We start from the raw sequence: 12,644 nt of genomic DNA on the forward strand, positions 1-12,644 counted from the left end.
GTATAGGCAGGTGGCCATCAATGGCTACCATGGGGATTAATAAATCTATTCTCAGGCCCCAGATGCCTGTCTGAAAAATACTAAAGTTTAGAAAAAAAAGTATAAAAATCAAATGGTTTTTACTGGGTCAGGTTTAATGGTTATTTGTATAGTTTACGGAACCTCTGTGAGCTAAATTATGAAATCAGTGGTTTTACTCTGGCTCTGCAGTAGTGTAAGTAAGAGCAGAGTATGTCCATTGCTCACTTGAAAGACTATTATACAACCTAGTCAATTTCAATCTTGGGCTGTTTTCTCTGATATTTAGCCTAAATATTATTGTCTTAATTTCATCCCTTCTCTCTAGTTATACTCCTGGGATCACTCTAATTCATTCCCTGTCTTTGGTGCTTATCCCTAGGTCTGTATTTCAGTTTCACCTGAGGCAGCCAAAGCTAGAGGTTGCCTAACCTAGTGTCTGGGTAAGGTGGGGTCATAGGCAAAGGCTAGCTGTCTGTCCCTTGATCTGGATAAGACAGAGATGCTAGTGGTGGTCCAGCAAAAGATGTCAAGGATTCAATGGTGCAAGTGAAATCCATTTCTTACCAGTACGGGAGGCCCCATGGGGGACACATGACGTCCTCACGGGACCCTCCACGTGACTCCTCCCCAGCCTGGGGCCCCCATGCTCTTTCTGTCCCCTCCCATGATCCACCCCCCTTACCTGGGGAGCGGGGGGGTCTGTCCTCCTCCCGCTGCTCTGGAGACTTTGAAACCACAGCAGCAAAAGGAGCAGAATGTGGGGCCGCTGGGCCCCACGGTCTGCTCCTTTCCCTGCTACGGTTCCCAGAAGAGCCCTGAACCAGGAGAGTGGTACAGCTGTGCCAGAGAGGCCCCAGGTTTTGCTCCTCTTCTGTCTTTCCAGTACGCTGTACCAGCTATAAATGTCTTGATGGTATGGTGTACTGGACCGTATCAACCTACTTGCTTTGCTGCAAGGACTATTACTGAAGATACATGTTCTTTCCTCACTTGAGCTCACAATCTAGTGGGTCTGGTTAGATTTCCAGCTGCTGCTGATAGAGAATTGGGTAATGGCACCAGCAAGGATGGTTTTTCCTGGCTAGCTTGCTGCAACTCTTTATTTCAGGTACACGTCATTGTCATCAGCCAGGCCTTTGTCACTTTATATCATTGCAGTGCATAAGAGCTAGCACATTTTAAGTGCTTAAAGCTGATGGCTTTTTTGACTGCTCTGTGTTATATATCAAAATTGCTCTGTCCTCAATCAAAAAAGGGGATGTAACTATTTATTTCTTTTGTAATTTTAATGATTATTTTAAACAATTTTTTCATACAAACCAATGGACAAGATATCAGCTCATTTTGAATGGATCATGATAAACAAATTGCTTTTTTTAAATTTAGACAGCCTTGGGGTAGATGTGAGAATAAGCTGTGATTTAAGCATGCCTTGACAGATGGAAATTTGTAAAGTGAGAAAAACCAGACTGACCTCTAGTCTGGTGCTGACAAGTGAAGGATTATATCATCTTGAATATTGGGAGCCACGTGTTATGAGTCCCTCATCAGAGGGGCATATGTACACAGGAAACCTGCAAAACTTTCATTTATTCACAGTAATGCATACTGCAGCCAAAATATTTAATGCTTTGAAGGATTAAGTGGCCATTCCCATTGATACTTGACACAGGAACATACTCACTCATAAGACAGCAGCAGGTACTATAGACTTCAGTGCTTCTCACAAATTGTGGTTGTCCAGTTTTGACTAGATTGTGACTTGGACAATGCATCTGCATAGGGAAGTCAGAAGTCATAATCCTCTGCCGCCTTCCTTGAGCTATCAAGTCCTTGAGGCTGGTTGCACAGGACTAAGATTACTTGACTGCTCATTCTCTCCTGGGAGCAGCTGGTTGAGGAATGTGTGGGCCATGGCTCAATTTCCCCCTGCTTCCTGGTGAAAGTAGCTGGGCCAGTGCAGTGAAGTTGTGGGGTAGTATATACTGCTGGGCTTTCCTAGCAGTACATTCTTACCTTTTAGAAGCAAGGAGGAAGCAGGGGAAGAATAGTCTCTCTGAGTCGAAACACCTCCTGGGCAGTTCTTGAAGTGGCGAAGCTAATGCATAACCTCTTGATCAGGGTTGACGTGGCACCATCTATCCCTCTGGACTTTTGAAAACATGTATGTGAAATATCACACAAATGTAACCCTCTGTTTGATGTGTTATGCTTCCCTCCAGTCGTGTGTCCAATCCACAGAAGATATGAGTCTGCTGCAACTTCCACCTAAAAGAAGCTAATCATTAGCTCAAGCTACCACAGATTTTTTTTTTTGAAGTTGTGGATGTTTAACTTGACCAAGATGGTGGTTATAAAAACTTGGTGAGCTACACAGGCATGAATGTTTGTGCAAAAACAACACCGTGTGAGTCTAATTCTGATTAAATTTCAAGTCAACTTCATTTCTCAGTCTGGAAAATAACTGATTAATAGCTCTGCTGCTTTTCAAAAACAAGTTAAGGTTTTTTCCCCTCACCCCTTTTTCACTTACCCTGATCAGATAATCATATATTATGCTGAATAGCCTTTCACACTTCCAGACTAGTCTTACATACTTACACGTTTCACATATCTTTTCATCTATGTGTGTTTGAGAGCCGCACTTCTAGGAAACTGACAAGTTAGATTATTAGGGGTGTTTTACTGCCATTGCTACAATAAATTCCATTCTCATTTTAGAATTGTCCTTCTGAGCCAGGCATTTTTGCAATGATAGCAATGGGTGCGGTGTTAAAACATGTTTATGGTGCTCTGATGTTATGGGGCCCCTTTCTGTTTTGCAAGGAGAAATTGGAAACAGAGGGGCCAGGCATAATGCTTATTTCAGCATGCTTGCTTGATTGATCCAATACTAGCACAATAACACTCTTCCTTCCATTCCAGATACCCCACAGAAAAAACTCAACTTACTTTGGGAAAGAAAAGCAATCACAGGCCAACAATCCATGCTAAATTCTGCTCTGACTCTCACCTCATGCACCTTACTGTAGTCAATATATTAAGAGGCTTTTCTATGGCCCACATCAGCTACCATAGTACTTGGGCACCTCAAAGGACACTAATGAATTTATCCTGCCATCAAAGTCAGTGGTGCCACATAATCAAAGCTGAGAGCAGACTTCAGCCCAACTGTGGGTTCTTTCAAGTGGTGATGTTCTTTGTTCCCAGAACAAAGATGTCTCAGCTGCAGCAGGCTGCTTGCCAGCTAATTGCTGAGACATTAATGGTAAAGACAAACAACATCCATGAAGTCCCAGGAGCGGAGATTGCCACAGAACTATAGCAATGAAAGATCTATAAGACTTATTTAGTATCGTGTCCGTTCTCCTGCCAGCCTTGGATTCTTCTTTGCAGTTAAAATGCTTTTAGGGACGACCTAGAAAACAAGGATAAACAAGCACAACACTTGCATTCCCTTAGTGTCTGGAGTAATCCAGCCAAAGATATTGGGGCCCAAATTCTCTGCTTCATTGAACTTCTGCTCAGCACAACTGCAAGGCTGGGGGCTATCAGAGAACCAACTACAAGTCCCTGGGTTTTGGGGTGGATCTGCCCCAATGTGGGTTAAAGCTGTTTATGGGCATCTGATTCCCCCAGCTAGTTATGATCCCATATGGACCACATGCCAGCTGAGCATAGTTAGCTATGTCTCCTCCCGATCTGTGGCACATGCCCTACACCAGGTCTAAGTGGGATGATGGTGGTGCAGGAGCCATATATGCTGCCTTTGGGCCTACTGAGAGCTCCCACACTAGAAGGATTTGTTAAGTGCACAGATCTGACTGATTTTCAGCTTCTTTGTCCTGTTACAACAGCACCCAACAGATGGAACACCATGGAGAATCTAGCCTTAGCAATCTAGGATTTGTGGTTTAACAAGCTGAATTAATCTCTCTAGCTGATTCCCTTAATCTAAACCATTATTTTCAACAGAAATATAATTTTAATTAACACATTTTCCTAGCTAAACAGAAGTCAATTCCATGCAAACAATAAAGTTATGTTTACAGATTAGTCTTGCTTTATTTCTAAGAATAACAAGGCATTACGGTGTGGAAAATATACCCAGTCAGACTCAATTCAAGCTTCTAAAAAGTACCAAATCCTGTTCTCAATCTAGAACTCCTCATGAGTTCTTGAGCACTTTCTCCTTTCAGTCCGGTCCCCAACCCTCTGAATCTCAGTCTCTGCCTTACTTGTCCTTCCCTTCTCATGTTTTTATTAGCTGTAATTTCCATCTCATAGTGGTCACACTTTCTCTTCTGCAGGAAAAAACATGCCCATCCTAAGCAATGCAACAAATAAGCAATATCTCTTCCAGGGTCAGTGCCTGATGGCTCAGGCACTATAGAGCCTGTTTCCACCAAGTTTTAGTGCTGCATGTCCCCCACTGTAAATAGCAAGTAGGGCTAGAAGGACAAGGAGTGGAATGTTCATTAGTGGATCTGGTGGGAACAGAACCTTGCAATAGAACTTCTCACTTGCTACAAGGCTGAGGAGCAGATCTCCCTTCAGAGAGACAAATGGGAATGTTTTCTTCTCCAGCTCCCCATAAATATACCAGGGGAGACAGGAGCTACCTTTATTTTAGTGCTAGTGGCTGTCATACTCATTTGGGATGAAGGTATCTGGCGGTAATCCTCTTCCAAGAGAACGGGCCAGCAAGTGAGGGGAATGTATTATTTAAATGCATACGTTTCCACATACAGTATTCTATGGTGGAAAAGAGATAGGATGGAGACAGAGAATGTACCTGACAGTATAGGGAAGAGAGTCCAAGCTTTGTCAAAACTACTTTGAATGAGGACTGAATTGTTATGCTAAATTTAGACCATGGAGAGATTAACTGTGGGCCATATACAGGGGCTCCATCAATGAGCATCCACCAAGTAGTGTAGACTCAACTCTAGATGTGAATGCGCAAGCACAAGCCTCAAGAGAGGAAGGCTGCCCCCATCACAGGTGCCTATGAAAACATGCAGGGGAAGGGTGGCTGCACAGATCTTACAGTCCTTGTCTACATAAAGGTCTGTGTAGGTTTCCAATAACCTTCAAACTGAAATGACCTCTGTGAAGCAGCTCTATAGCCTCTCCATGGTTTATGGGGTTGGGGAGGATTCCTACCGGTCGACTGATCCAGGTATTCAGGGCAGGATTTGAGCCTAACTGAGAATAGCAAAACCAGTTTAGCTTGTGAGATCAGAAAATAATCAGTCTGAGGTGATATGGCTGCATGTTGTAGGCGTGACTGCTGTGAAAACAAGTTCTCCTCAATTATATTTACCAACCTGAAAATATAGCTTAGTTCAGCCAATATTCCCCGCAACCCAAACTACCTACCATTGGCTGTGATGTAATATGGACTTGTGCAGTACAGACTTACAATATACAGAGCCCAGTTAAGCCAAAATACGGGTCCTGATAGCAGAACTAATATCTACCATTTAAAAGGAATGGGAGTTCCATACAGCATTTATGTACATAATATGGTTCTATAACTACATCCTGTCTTGTATTCTGATTGCTAAGTATTCAGAATTCTCCTCAGGAAATTAATAACTTTATGAAGCAGCTGTTCCCTCCACAACCTTTAAAAAATATTGCTGTTGTAAACCATGGATTACTGTTTTTGATAGGAGTAATTCCCTTAAAATTGGCCACTGCCTGGACTAATGAATGTGTATGTCATTCAATGGGAGCTGCCCTGAGAACCAAGAATAATTTGGAAGAAGCAAAAATAAATACTGAATTGATATATTCAGTTAGTTATATTTAGCTCAAACTTTCTAGGCTGGAGGTTTGAGACTAAGAGGCAATCTTTCTTATCTGATGCCCTCCTCTCAACCAGTTAGTTGTGTAAGGAATGGTATATTAACAGCCACAGGGGAAAAAACCTCAACTTATCTTCTTTTAAGAATTAATATGACTAATATGCAACAAGTGGTTACTTATGGGGAGATTTTTCAAAACTATCACTGGCAGTTAGGTGCCTACCTGTCATTGAAAGTCAGTGAGAGTTAGGGTATGTCTACACTATGGGATTATTCTGATTTTACATAAACCGGTTTTGTAAAACAGTTTGTATAAAGCCGAGTGCACGCAGTCACACTAAGCACATTAATTCGGCGGTGTGCATCCATGTACTGAGGCTAGCGTCGATTTCTGGAGCGTTGCACTGTGGGTAGCTATCTCATACCTATCCCATAGTTCCTGCAGTCTCCCCTGCCCACTGGAATTCTGGGTTGAGATCCCAATGCATGATGGTGTAAAAACAATGTCGCGGGTGATTCTGGGTAAATGCTGTCACTCATTCCTTCCTCCGTGAAAGCAACAGCAGACAATCATTTCGCGCCCTTTTTCACTGGATTGCCCTGGCAGACACCATAGCATGGCAACCATGGAGCCCGTTTTGCCTTTTGTCACTGTCACCGTATGTGTACTGGATGCCACTGACAGAGGTGGTATAGCAGTGCTACCGCAGAGCAGCATTCCAATATTGCCTTTGCAAGTAGCAGAGATGGTTACGCAGTCATTTCTACCATCTGCTGTGCCACAGTAAATTGGCGATGAGATAAGGTTATCATCGTTCTGTACCCGTCTGCTGCTGTCATGGGTGCTCTTGGCTGGCCTTAGCTGAGGTCGGCCGGGGGCGCATAAGAGAAAAATGAGAATGACTTCCCCGAGTCAATCCCTCCTTTATGGTTTATCTAAAAATAGTCCAGTCCGACTAGAATATGGGGGCAAGTGTACTGGAACCCAGTGTATCAGAAGAACACAGAGCACAGCTGCTCCATGTCAGATCCTGGCAGAACTGATGAGCTGCATGCATTCACGGGGGTGCCCTGCAACAACCCACCCATTGTTCCCTTCTCTCCAACCTTTCTGGGCTACGTGCAGTGTCCACATTTGTGTGATGAAGTAGATAAAGAAATACAGGAATAAGAAACACTGACTTTTTTTAGTGAGATAAAATGAGGGGAGGCAGCCTCAGCTGCTATGAAGCCAGGCGGACATTAACGTGGGGAGAGGACCCAGCATCCTGCTCCTAGATAAGTCAGGGCAGTACAGAACTCTTTCTTTAGCTATGAAAGAGGGGGCACTGAGAACTCAGCCCCAGTTGCGATGAACTGAGGACAGTTACCACCGTTCTGTACCATCTACTGGAATCGAGGGTGTCATCTCTTATTTTTACCCAGGCGCCGCCTGGCCGACCTCACTGAGGCCAGCCAGGGCACTCACGGGCTGATGACAAGGACAGCTAATCATCCTTTTTGCACAGTACCATCTGCCACCGGGGAGGGGACGGGAGCAGATGCTGCTATTCATTGCGCACAGCACTGCGTCTACCAGCAGGCAATGCAAGTAGACATACGGTGACATTGAAAAAAGTCAACAAACGACTTTTTCCCTTTTCTTTTCATGGAGGGGGGGATAAATTGACGACATATACCCTGAACACACTGGAACATGTGTTTGACCTTCCACGGCATTGGGACTCAGCCAAGAATGCAAATGCTTTTTGGAGGCCTGCGGGGACTGTGGGATAGCTGGAGTCCTCTAGTACCCTCCCTCCCTCCATGAGTGTCCATTGAATTCTTTGGCTTCGTTATGCTTGTCACAATAGCATTGTGCTGTGGCCTCTGTCTATCATAAGCCTGGAGATTTTTTTCAAATGCTTTCTCTTTCGTTTCTGTAATGGAGCTGTGATAGAACCAGATTGTCTCCCCATACAGCGATCAGGATCCAGTATCTCCTGTACCGGCCCATGCATGAGCTCTTTTTGGATTTGAGACTGCACACCACCCGTGCTGATCAGAGCTCCACACTGGGCAAACAGGAAATGAAATTCAAAAGTTTGCGGGGTTTTTCCTGTTTACCTGGCCAGTGCATCCGAGTTCAGATTGCTGTCCAGAGCATTCACAATGGTGCACTGTGGGATACTGCCCGGAGGCCAATACCATTGATTTGCGGCCACGCTAACCCTAATCCAATATGGTAATACCAATTTCAGCGCTACTCCTCTCGTTGGGGAGGAGTACAGAAACCGGTTTTAGGAGCCCTTTATATCGATATAAAGGGCCTGATTGTGTGGACGGGTGCAGCGTTAAATCAGTTTAACACTACTAAAATCGGTCTAAACGCGTAGTGTAGACTAGGTCTTAAATGCCTGTCACTTATGCCTTTGAAATTCCTGTGTCCTTCCCTCTACAATATCTTGTTCCTTTTACAAGAAACTGGTTAAATGCACTACTGGCTTTTCTGCTGCCTGGAACATCAGATCTTCTCAGGTGTACCATGTGCTCTAATAATACTGCTACTACAGGAGATTCTAACCTAGTGCAATTCTATGATTTGCCTAAGAGGCAGCCAAGAGTGGGCCCCCATTGTGCTAGGCACTGTATAAACAGAATAGTAAGCTGCCCTTACCCTGAAAGGCTTATAATCTAAATAGACAAGGGCAACGCAGCAAGATGTGGCCAAGGTAGGCTGTATGGTGATAGCTGGTGCTGCCTCGGGCATTCACTTTTAATTTACAGTATAATACATATAAGATGGTTGCTTTCAGCAGATTTCAGTATAAACATTTAAGTAAATCCTTTATTTTATGAATTTTCAATTTATAAAGTGACAACGCAAATAATACTAGCTGGTTGAAATATTTCAAATTGAAAATGTTTTCTTGTCATCCTCCGACCCCTTTTCCCCCCAGAGAAGAAGAAGAAAAGCCCTTTTAAAATTTAATTTATATACAAAATATTTCCATTTAGGAAACTTTTTAATCAAACTTGTATCAAAACTTCTCACATTTTCATTTATCATTTCTCTTTTAAATAGCAAATTTTCAAAAATGCCTCTTCTGCCTTATGATAAATTCCTGATTCTCCTTAACTCCCAGAACTTATTTTCAGGGCACTATGCTGGATGGAAAAATAACACTTTATGGTCCCTGAAGTCCCTGTGTGTTCTGTTGAGGGTCATGACAAATGAGACAAAAATCATGGCTGTTGGGTTTGGGTATTTTTTGTGGAAGTGTTGTTTGAGTCAATCATCTGATTTCATAGGAGTAATGATGTGGAGAGCATAGCATACCCCAGGATTAAAATCTATGAACATTAGAGGTTTTATATGAGTACTCTATGATTTATTGTGAGCATAATTTTGGTTCCCCTCCTCTCTCCCAAAGTGTTCAGCAGTGGCCCAACTTTGCTCCCACAGAAGGCAATAGAAGTTTTCCCATTGACTTCAGTGAGAACAGACTTAGACCAATTCTGGGCACATTTTGAAAGCTTAATTTCTGAGAACTCCTCCAGGGGGCCAATCACTGAAGTCAGTGAGAATTCTTCAGGAGTAACGACTGCAGAGCACAGCCTTAAGAGAACAGGCTTACAAGTATGAAAGTGAGTATGGAATGAGTTAATGATGGAGTTCTATTATTTTTTTCAGTCAGTTTCTGGTTATTTTAGAAACCCACCAGATGTTCTGCTATCCAGCTGAAGTTAGATATGGCACTTAAAATGCAGTTAAAAATGCAGAGATTTTTAAGCAATCATGATTGAAGAACAGGTTATTTCCTGAAGATTAATGACTGCCTGGGAGTAGTTGGGGCCTCGGATTCAGCCGAGAGCCATTAGCTAGACATTAATCCCTCCCAAAATGCTCTGTGCCAGGGTCATTATTGCTATTATAAGCTTTAAAAGTATGGGCATAGTATAATTTTTGTTGATGATGATGAAGATTTGACAGGACACTTCCGGAGAATTAATGCCCCCAGTATGATGTCTTGAAGTCTCAGTGGTATTCTAATCATTTTACGTTTAAAATCTAGATTACACATTACACCCACCAGTAGGATCAGCTGTCAAACCATCAGCCCCTAATCATGCAAATATTACAGTTCGCCATTATCTGATACTTTGGGGCTAGATACCACTATTCATGTTGGCCAGATTCTGATCCTTTTACTTAAGTACTCATTGACGTCAATGGGACCATTCAAGGAGTAAAGTAATATTCAAATTGAATAATGGGATCAGAATCTGGCCGTTAACAAACTACACGTTGGAATTCAATAAATGTTTAAAGTAAGAAATTGGAGTTAGTATTACAAGTTGTTTGTGGTTACGGGGCTGTTCCTGCTCGTACTGAAGTGAATGGCCAAGGTCCCGTCAACATTAATGGGAGCAATATTGGGCACCTGGTCCTTTTAATTTAATGTAGTCCAACAGCATTTTTTTCTATTTATGTTCTTTAAATATATAATCAGTGGCACAGCTTTAGCTAGCCAGTTTTCACTTATCACTGTCAGTTTCTTTATCATAGATTCATAGTTTAAGGTCAGAAGAGACCATTAGATCATTTAGTCTGATCTCCTGTATATCAGAGGCCATTAGATTTCACTCTGTTACCCTGCATTGAGCTCAATAACTTGGTTTGGCTAATGCCTTTCTGGAAAGTATGCCTCCAGTCTTGATCCTAAGACATTAAGAGATGGGGAATCCACCACTTGTCTTGGTAGTGGTGGATTCCAAATTTTTCCAAAGGCTAATAACCTTCATTACTAACAATGTGTGCCTTATTTCTAATTTGAATCTGTCTGGCTTCAGCTTCCAGCCATTGGCTCCTTTTGTTCCATTCTCTGCTAGATGAAAGCATATGTTTTCTTGTGTTTTCTCCCCATTAAGGTACTTACACTGTGTAAGCAAGTCACCTCTCAATCTTCATTTTGATAGGCAAACCAGATTGAACTCTTCTCTCACTCTAAGGGCAGGCCTACATTAGCACTAAAGTCAATCTAACTTACATCGCTCTGAGGTGTGAAAAGGACACCTCCTGAGCAATGCAACCTAAGTGCAGTCCATACCAGCGCTATGTCAACAGGAGACACTCTCCCGCTGACATAGCTTCTGCCTTTTGCGAAGAGAGAGTATCTATGCCAATGGGAGAGCCCTCTCCCGTCATCATAGAGCATCTTCACAAGAGATGCTGCATCGGTACAGCTGCATTGATGTAGTGCTTCTAATGTAGACCTGCCCTAAGGCACTTTCTCCAGTCCTCAATCTATTCTGTGTTGTTTTTTTTCTGCACCCTCCAATTTCCCAGCATCCTTTGTGAAAGTGTGGTTAGAACTTGGTGCCCAGAACTGGACACTGTATTCCAGTATCTGGCTTATCAATGCCATATGCAGAGGTAAAATCACCTCCCTACTCCTTTTTCTGCTGTTCCGCCATTTATACAGCCAAGGATCATATTAGCCCTTTTTGTCATAGCATTGTATTGAGAACTTGTGATGGGGGACACTCACTTCTCGTGAGTGCCTCCTGTCGGTTGGATGCGACCTGCACTCTTTCTCTCTCTGCTCCTGGTACCCCCTCACGGCTGTTAATCTCATCAGGTTGGGCTCTGATTGGCTGCTTCCCTGCAGCATTTCTAGGCAGGCCTGTAGGAGCCACCTTCACTCCTCCTTTTCTGGGATGGGGTGTGGTAGCACCATGAGGCCTCCAGCAGTGGGCATCAAAGGCCCTCGTACACCAATCACAGAGCTCATGTTTAGTTTCTTGTTCATTATGAGCTTTACAAAGTGACTGCTTTCCAGGAAACAGTCCTCCATTACATAAATATCATGTTCTTAGATGTATAACTTTGCATTTGGCTGTATTAAAATGTATATGTTATTAGGCCCAATTTACCAAGTGATCCAAATCATTTTGTATGACTACCCTGTCCCCATCATTATTTACTCACCTTTGTGTCATCTGTAAATTTCACCAGCAGTGAATTTCTATTTACTTTGTCCTAGACCCACATAGGTACTTAGGTGCCTATGCCCCAGACATAAGAACCTATGTCTAGGGTTTTGGTACCTAACTCCCAATTTTAGGCATCACTGCAATCTACAAAACTCTCAGTGACCACTGTAAGTGCCTAAACTTGCTCAGCGACTACATTTTTTGGGTAAAAAGTCCCTAGGAGACTATGTTTCTGTCTCTGGGCTGGTGCACTGCTGCTTCACTCTAGGCATTTGGATACCTGTCTCCTGCCTAACCCCAGAGCAATCCATGACCTGGGGGAATAGCCACCTATTTCATTTGTGAGACCTGATCCAGTAGGCCACATCTAAGCAAGCCTACTGAATCAGGTCCCATTCAGAATTGGGCGAGAGCGGGAAAAGATGGTGGTAGTGCCAATGTCCACCTTATAACTTTAGCCCATGGTTAGGGCACTTGCATGAGATGTGGGAGACCCTGGTTCAATTTCCCCATCTGCCTGAGAAAAAGGATTTGAACAGGGGTCTCCTACATCTCAAGAGAGTGTTCTAATGACACAGTATGGGATAATATTCTGATGTGGTGCTTGCAGAGTATCTCTTGCTGATGCTGTTCCACTGTGTATAAATAATTAAAGAGCATTTGGAATAGAGAGACTGGACTGTGGGTCTCCCATCTCCCCAGGGGTGCCCTATCCACCAAGCTACAGATAACTGTCTCTTGCTCTCTCTGGCTTAATCACTCCTTAAGGATTTATCCAAAGTAGAACATCTTCAACAGGAGAGATTGAAAAAGATGCAGATCAGACTATCCCAT

Source organism: Chelonoidis abingdonii, chromosome 3 (assembly GCF_003597395.2).
Source record: "Chelonoidis abingdonii isolate Lonesome George chromosome 3, CheloAbing_2.0, whole genome shotgun sequence".
Taxonomy (NCBI): Eukaryota; Metazoa; Chordata; order Testudines; family Testudinidae; genus Chelonoidis; species Chelonoidis abingdonii.